Source organism: Puntigrus tetrazona, chromosome 18 (assembly GCF_018831695.1).
Source record: "Puntigrus tetrazona isolate hp1 chromosome 18, ASM1883169v1, whole genome shotgun sequence".
Lineage (NCBI taxonomy): Eukaryota > Metazoa > Chordata > Actinopteri > Cypriniformes > Cyprinidae > Puntigrus > Puntigrus tetrazona.
In genome coordinates, this window is record NC_056716.1 from 2,593,008 (window position 1) to 2,601,031 (window position 8,024).

An 8,024-nucleotide genomic window follows, 5' to 3' on the forward strand; every position below is an offset into this window, starting at 1 on the left:
AGTTAATTTCGCTCAGCGTCACATTGCAGGGCATGAAAATCCCATGTAAAACCAGTGTGTAAAACCTTCAAACACATTTTAAATATATGCCACAAAATTGTAATTATTATAAACACAACAGCTTTCTTCTTTCGTTGGGGGGTTTGGCGTAACTGCATTTTTGTATCCAGGTGGAACATGAAAGAATGCGACATATGTCTCCCGGAAATCCTGGATAATTTAACCAATTCGACAACAGCTTTAAAACTCTTTAAAATGTTTCCACTTTTGTGTGCCATAAGCATCAGACGTTCATCCAGCGGTCCATGGACGTGATGTCTGAGGCTGAGACTAGTTTCATCCCTTTCTGTCCCTTCCCATCCCTAAATTCTGGAATCTGAGGGAGCGAACAAGTCTAAATATTTAAAGTCGTCTAAATGAAGTTCTTTGAAAAGCAATATATACATTTACATTATATATAGTATATAATTTATACTGGCAGTGAAAGGTGTCAAGATTTTAAATCCCAAAACAGTGTATCAATCCATCACAAAAAAAGTACTGCATTGAAAGAAGAATAACATATACCAAGAGAATGGCTTGAGGTTGAGCAAATCATGGGGTAATTGTCATTTTTGGATGAATCATCCCTTTAACGTTCTGAATACTTTTGTGAGTATACAGGAAAAAAACAAAAAAAAACACAATATGACCTCTGAGTTCAAGTATGGCTTGTATTGGCTACCACATACATTTGTCATGGGAATGAGTGGCATCTTTAGCTTTCAGCGACCTCTGAGCACCACAGACATTAATGGAGCGAGTGTTTTAAAAGTTACCATGAAGACTGATGATGTAGACTAAGAGCTAGCATGCAGTGTTCTTGGGCAGATCCTTCTTGCGGCCTCCAGGGAGGGCGGTGTTGAGTGCTTGTAGAGCAGATATTTAAGGGGCACTGCCACGGTTGAAGAGTTTAGATTTTCCTCATATTCTATAAAGCCAGAGCCGAGGGAGTTGACTGAGGAGACTTGAAATGTGTGTATGTGTGTGAAAGAGAGAAAGGGGGAAAGGGTGAACTAAAAAAGCAGGGCACACTGCGCAGGGATCAACACGTGTCTGCAAAAGCCTAGAGGTTCTGCAACAATCTGTTCCGCTTGGTTCACTGCAGTGCTGTGACCTCGATTTCTGGACTGCTGTTGAGAGGCTCCTTGCACTCAGGCTTGACACAAGCACAGGACCGCCCTTCTCGATGCCGCCCCACCTTAGCAAACATGAGGATGTGTGTGCGTGTTGGTATGGATAGGGAGCTGCCCGTAAAGCTGTGCAGTTGGTGCGGGAAAGTGTTGCTCTCTCTGCGCCCCTGTCTAGGGTGGGATGAACATCTCGGCAGTTTGGCAGTGCTGAAAAATGACACTTTCAATTGGGGTCAATTGGACCCCTGCCTCTGGATCTGAGATGGCAGCCATGACGAGGGGTAATCTCAGGATGAGGAAATAATTGGCTTTCTGGAGGAAGAGTCGGCCAAGGCAGCGGAGATAAGAGAGGGCTGTGGAACACTAGGGGTCAGTGGAAGTCCACAAAACCATTCCAAGTTTGTGTAAACCTGAGTGCAAGTTCCTAAATATACACGTCTACTGACGCGGTGTGGATCACAGTGGATAGATCTGTGGTTAAAAAGATGAATTATGTTAAAAAAAACGCTTCTATGCTTTTAACATTCACTGAACATATCTATGTCTGTCTGTCTATCTGTCTGTCCATCCGTATACCTATCTATCTATCTGATTGTCTTTCTCTTTTTTTTTTGGTATGGGGTAGATATACTATTGTGAAATCCAGCTGATACATTGCCAATGTTTGTTTTTTTGTTTTTTTTATAATAACTATCTAAAATATGGATGACATTTTGAAGTATTAGACAATATGTATTACGGTATTCTTGGTAATATTACATAAAAAGTATACAGATTTAATATCAGCCATTTATCATTTGTCATTATTACCATTAAAGACACCATGGTCTACACTGCAGTATATTGTTCTAAATGTCATTTTGAAGCATTAAGCAGCATTATTTCAATCAAATGCCTGGCACGCCAATAGGAATTCCCTCTGTTACTCTTGTCTCCTCCCTTTCTCCTTGCCTTTCTCTCCAATTTGCTCCAGACTAATTATGCTGGGGTTTATGGAGCATTTTTACCGCCCCGCTCCTGTACCTCCAAAGTGGTTTGCTAAAACAGTGGTGACATGGGGCTGTGGTAATTATCTAATTGTTTGAGCCACGTCTGTCTTTGATTTATGGTGTTGCATCAGAGCCTGACCTGATTTATAATGAGGTCCCCCCACTTGTGAAAATCTGAACCTGAATTATGTGGCACAAGCCCAATTATTTCTCTATGAGGTTTTGGTGGCTGTTGACATTGACGGTTTGCATTCTCCAACAACTGCCTGCCCAGCTTTTGCCTAACCACAATAATATGATCCATCATTTCAGAACAGACCCACCTCTCTTCTCTCGCTTACACCACGACTCAGTCGTCGCTCACCTCAAACAGCACCATATTTCTTCATCACCACTGTGTTAAAGATGCTCGGTGCATTTCACCATCAGCTCTGGCATAGGGGTGCACAGGTTCCCCCTCCTCATCGGTTCCACCTGCCAGACTGAGACCGCCCGTCTTACTAATCTGTCTTTGGGGAGAACGACAACCGGAGCCGGCAAAGGACGAGGCACCCCCGGGCCCCATAAATCCCGCCGGCTCCCGATTACCCAGTTCAGGCCACAAAGTCAAAGAACTGGGCATTAAGTGGAGCAAGTTGCTTGGCACCAAGGACAAAGCTGACAGGAAACATAAGGCCCCCACATGCGGCCCGGACGTGAAGAATAGACCGGCTCGTGAGGACGTACGCTACATGGATGAGACGGCCCCTCTCAAATTAGCACTGAGCAGGGTGACTGCTGCAACGCCGGCTGATGAAGAGACACGCGGCTGCCACTATTTGCGCCGCTAAGGCATTCATCAAATTAATTACTGCTGCGCCCAACCACCTCTCTGATACCTCTTTATTTTGAGTCCTGTAAATGGGGCCTCAGACGAGTCCTGACAGGGAGCCCTAATACACACACTGCCTCTTCTCCAGCAACATAATTAATTGAAAACTTCGCTGGCTTGACAAATTGGAATGATGAATCTATCTTCTATGAATAGCTTAAGGAGAGAGAGAGAGAGAGAACGAAGAGGAAAAAAATGCATAATCAGTCAAAAATGTAGACGCAACATCTCTCTCTCTGGCTTTGCCGTGTATTGAGAGCCATTAGGGCCGAGAGGAGCTGTGGCGCTGCGAAAAGACTGAATCTCCTTCCATCCACGTCTCGATTGATAACTATGGCTCTTCGATTTAATAGAGCGGTCAAGGTGGAGCTGTTCTTCTGTATGGTTCAAGAGAAATAAAGAGAGGTAAGATCATTAATCATGCACTTGTACTCGTTTTTTTTAACGGTGGAATATATGAGTTTCTCCAGTGTCTGACCATTGTCTAACCAATTCTAACCATGTTTATTGCTTTTGCTTGATGCTGTTTAGTTACTGAACATGCCTTTTACTATACTTTTTTTTAATAGTTTCTTTTTACATTTTTTTCGTATAGTATCAAGTTAAACAGATCATACTGAACACATCATACATGCATGTATGCAAACGTACCATTTACAGGGTAATGAGGGTGACATGCCACCTTAAAAGCCATTTCAACAAAACACCATTACACACCTCTTGATTAATTACATTGATGTCTTAACTTGCAGTATAAAGGCTCTGGTGTTCCCCAGAGCTACAGTACATCCCAGCCTCCTATCACCTTTTTACTCTTACTGAAGAGTAAAAATTGTACAAATTGATAGGTGAGGTAATGACATAATAAATGAGCCATTTAAATCATCAGTCCGTCAAGGGTTTCCAAAAAAAAAAAAAAAAAAAAAAGTATGTTACAAAATATTTATTGTTGTTATCCCATTGGTTTAATAATACAATAATACACCTGATTACAATTCCTACAAAATCCAATTTATTAAAATTATATTTTATTAAATATTTAAATGTAATTAAAAGTGTCAAATGTCCACACATTTCAGTTATTAATAGAACAAAGGACTGATATTAATTAATTTATTATTATTATTATTATTATTATTATTATTATTATTATTATTATTGTTTTTATTATTATTATTATTATTATTAATTAATAAAATGGAAGAAATTACACTCTGATTTTTACATCGCGATTACATACATATTCCAAATTAATGTGTTACAAAAATCAAATTACATTAGATAACAGCGCCAACAAAAAATATTTCTTAGGTTTACTTGAATTAAAAAAATAAAATAAAAAATAATAATAAAATAGAAAAAAACCTTGATGATAAATTCCTTGATAATGTCACAAAGAGTCTTTTGAGAATATCCAGACAGATTTAGAGGATGCGTGACCCAAGTGGACAGCCTATAAAGGATGAGCAGTTGGATGCAGGTGAATTATTAAAGTAGCATGGAGGCACTTAAACTCCTGTGTGTAGGAAAGTCACAATCTTTGAACAACTCTATAGCACTGGATGTATATAAAAGGGATGTCACAGCCCTTACATGCTTGTTTAGTAAAATATTTTGTCTAATCAGATACTTTTTTCACACACCAGAATGCCCAAATTATGTTATTTTATCCCAATGTTAGAGAAAAAAATTGTAGTTCTGTGCCGTGTGAAAATGAATACGGCAGTAGTTCAGTCTAAGTGACGCTAGATCTATCATGTGCAAGCTATGCATTTATGTACACGTGCACTATGTGTTTGGTATTTGCTTTTGTGGTATTCCTCGCGGGCGTATGTATGTGTTTGTGACCAATCATATATGTCTATGCAGGAAAATATGAGAAGGTTGCAGATGTGAAGGACACACCTTTTCCATGGTAAGTAGTCATCCTTAATAGGTAGAGGCCTGTTTGTGAAATATGAGAGCCAAACTGGTATGTGACATTACTGTCATCCCCAGGGAGGCCGGCAGACTGATTTCAGTTCAGAGAGAACCTAGACAGGACTACAGAACTAAATAAAGTCTCAGATGGATGGAACTGAACTCCCACTAGAAAACCTGCAAGACAATGAGATTCCCTGTGCCCTCTGAGAAATGTTTACACGCTCTTCAAGCACATGCACACACGTATATGAAATATATACAACATTACCCTTTTGTGACTGTGCAGTATTAGGGATATAAATAAAGTGATGGAAATGATTACGTTCTGAAGGCTTGTTATTTATTTGCAATATTGTTTGAAGGTTCTTTATTGTATTTAATCGAATGTATTTATGTACTATAATTTCATACATCGACGTAAAATGCAAAAAGTTCTAAAATGTTCTTGTTTAGAATATGACTATCTTTTTTCTCTTGGCATTTTAGCAAGATGCAATAGCATTACATGTATTGTACATTTCAGTCTAATATTATTAGAATAGATTTTAATATAAGGATGATTAGAGAATTTCTTTTAATGTGGCACAGTATCGTTTATTTTTTTTCCAGGCCTTATTTTCATAGAATAAATCTCTTGATTGTTTGTGTGTCATATTACTACCTCTGGGACCAAGTGAAATCCTTTTTTATGATTTTTTGCCAAAAGCAATCACTGCATTGCTCTTGCATTAACTGGAAAATATTTATTCCTCATAATATCAATGCTAAAGCACTCCAGGAGATAGGAAAAATAATAAATTGGAGGAAAATCTTGTTAACGTGGATGAGTTGGAATAGATGTTTTCTGAGAAAATGTTTGATGAGTTTTGTCTGCTTTACTTTATTTTATTTTTGATGTAAATTTTGCAAAATAGTGCTGTGTTTTTATTCTTATCCCTTTTCCTGCCACATTAAAAGACAAAAAGACATATATAAAGAATAAAAAAAGCAATAAAAATGGCCAAAACATTATATGAAATATGAAATAATTATTTTTATTATTATTTAAAAAATTGTTAAACTAAATGAATTATGCATTTGCACTCCCCTGAGTATCTTTGAAGCTCATTTACTCAATTTTACTGGCTGTTCCCCTCAGGTCTACTGTTAAGCTACTCATTGTCTCATTAGAAATCTTATGAATTTCAGATGAACAATGATCCAAAAGCTCTGGAAAACAGAGCAGATGAAACATAGGTTCATCCACCTGTCTTTTCATTAAAATGTGGGTGACTGTCATCTCCGAGTGTATTGCTTAGCCTTAATCTGACTGCTTGAGCAAGAGCACTATACTTTTTCACACACCTAACTATATAATATTCCATGTAAATTTAAGCATCCGAGGCCCTGTAGCTTAGAGCGCTGCAGAACAGGGGTTGCTGGGTTCATAAATGAATAAGAATCTCCAAATGAGTTTGCTGACCTCTTAAACTCCATGAAATTAATATAAGCAGACATCCTGGATGCTGCAGGGCTGCTGCGGAGCCGGGGGAAGATCACTTAAGCTCTCAGAGTTTCCTGAAAGTTTTATAAGCTGACTTTTCAAGACACATTGTTGCATTTTATTGATGGTGGCAGGGAGCAATATGAAGGCAGATAAACCTTCAGTGACTTCACTTAACCCCTCATATAAGAACAGGGGAAATTCAGGCATCACAGCATGTGGCGTCACCCGCTTTCCGACTGCTGGAAACACAACTCTTCGACCCTGCGTCCTTGATTCCAGCACCCCACTTGCTTCCTCTAAGCCAGTGACAACAAACACAGCTTTGGTGGAACAAACAAAACAAAGGTGGAGGTGTTTTGGAGACCTGGTGTTTGACGGTTGACAGTCAGCTCATTTTCTTATCTGTCACAGACCCGAGGCTTCCAGCAGTTATCGGCATTGTAATGCTGAAACATAATGTTTACTGAGTCTTTAGTCCACTCAGCCGGGTGCTTTTTGCTAAGCCTGTGTATGGTGCCAACAGGCTTTTCATATCACACTTGAGAGTGGACAAAACAAATTATACAAATGTAAATAAAAGGAGATTAAAGCCTGAGTGTACTGAAGCTCTCCAACAACATGCCTTTCATTTACATGCGAGGTACATCTTCAAAAACTGCCGGCATGTTCTTCAGTAGGTTAGGCGGACGAGCTTTTTAATTGTTTCCTATATAAATGTGTTTAGTGAGCATCTTAAAGTGATAGTTACATCTATTAGTTGCTTATAAGCATGCATATAACTAGAATGAATATTAGCCATTTATTACTGCTAATTAAGTTTATTCTACCTGACTTTATTCTACATCCCTAATCCTACACAATAACTAAATTTAACAAGTACCTTACTAACCAATATTAAGCAGCAAATTAAGAATTTATTAAGAAAAAAGTTGTAGTTAATAGTTAACAAGTGTTACCTGTTCTAAAGTGCTACCGTGTCAGTGTTCGACGCACATTCATTAACGCGAAGCATACATGTGGCGCTACTGATGTAGTAATTGTCATTCTGACATACTCTCATATGAACTTAAGTGACATCCCACTTCTAATCCATAGGGTTCAGTATGACGTCGGTTCCATCCTTTGCAGCTATAACAGCACAAACTCTTCTGGGAAGGCTGTCCACAAGGTTTAAGAGTGTGTTTATGGGAATTTTTGACCATTCTTCCAGAAGCACATTTGTGAGGTCACACTGATGCTGGACGAGAAGGCTTGGCTCTCAGTCTCCGTTCTAATTCATCCCAAAGGTGTTCTATCGGGTTGTGGTCTGGACTCATAGGCCAGTCAAGTTCATCCACACCAGATTCTTTCATCCATGTCTTTATGGACCTTGCTTTGTGCACTGGTGCACAGTCATGTTGGAAGAGGAAGGGGCCAGCTCCAAACTGTTTCCACAAAGTTGTTGGCGTAGAATTGTCCAAAATGTCTTGGTATGCTGAAACATTCAGATATATGATATATGGCTTGGATGCAGCTGCTTGGCTATGGAAACCTATTCTATGAAGCTCTCTGCGCACTGTTCTTGAGCTAATGTAAGGCCACAT

At 39.0% G+C, this 8,024-nt stretch overlaps 1 long non-coding RNA gene across 1 annotated transcript; it reads left to right on the forward strand.

The window, feature by feature from the left end:
• The first annotated feature begins 2,479 nt into the window (after positions 1 to 2,479).
• Positions 2,480 to 5,258, forward strand: LOC122323097. The gene is made up of 3 exons (XR_006246946.1): positions 2,480 to 3,437; positions 4,902 to 4,947; positions 5,031 to 5,258. It is a non-coding gene; the product is annotated as an uncharacterized LOC122323097 (long non-coding RNA).
• Positions 5,259 to 8,024: the final 2,766 nt, after the last annotated feature.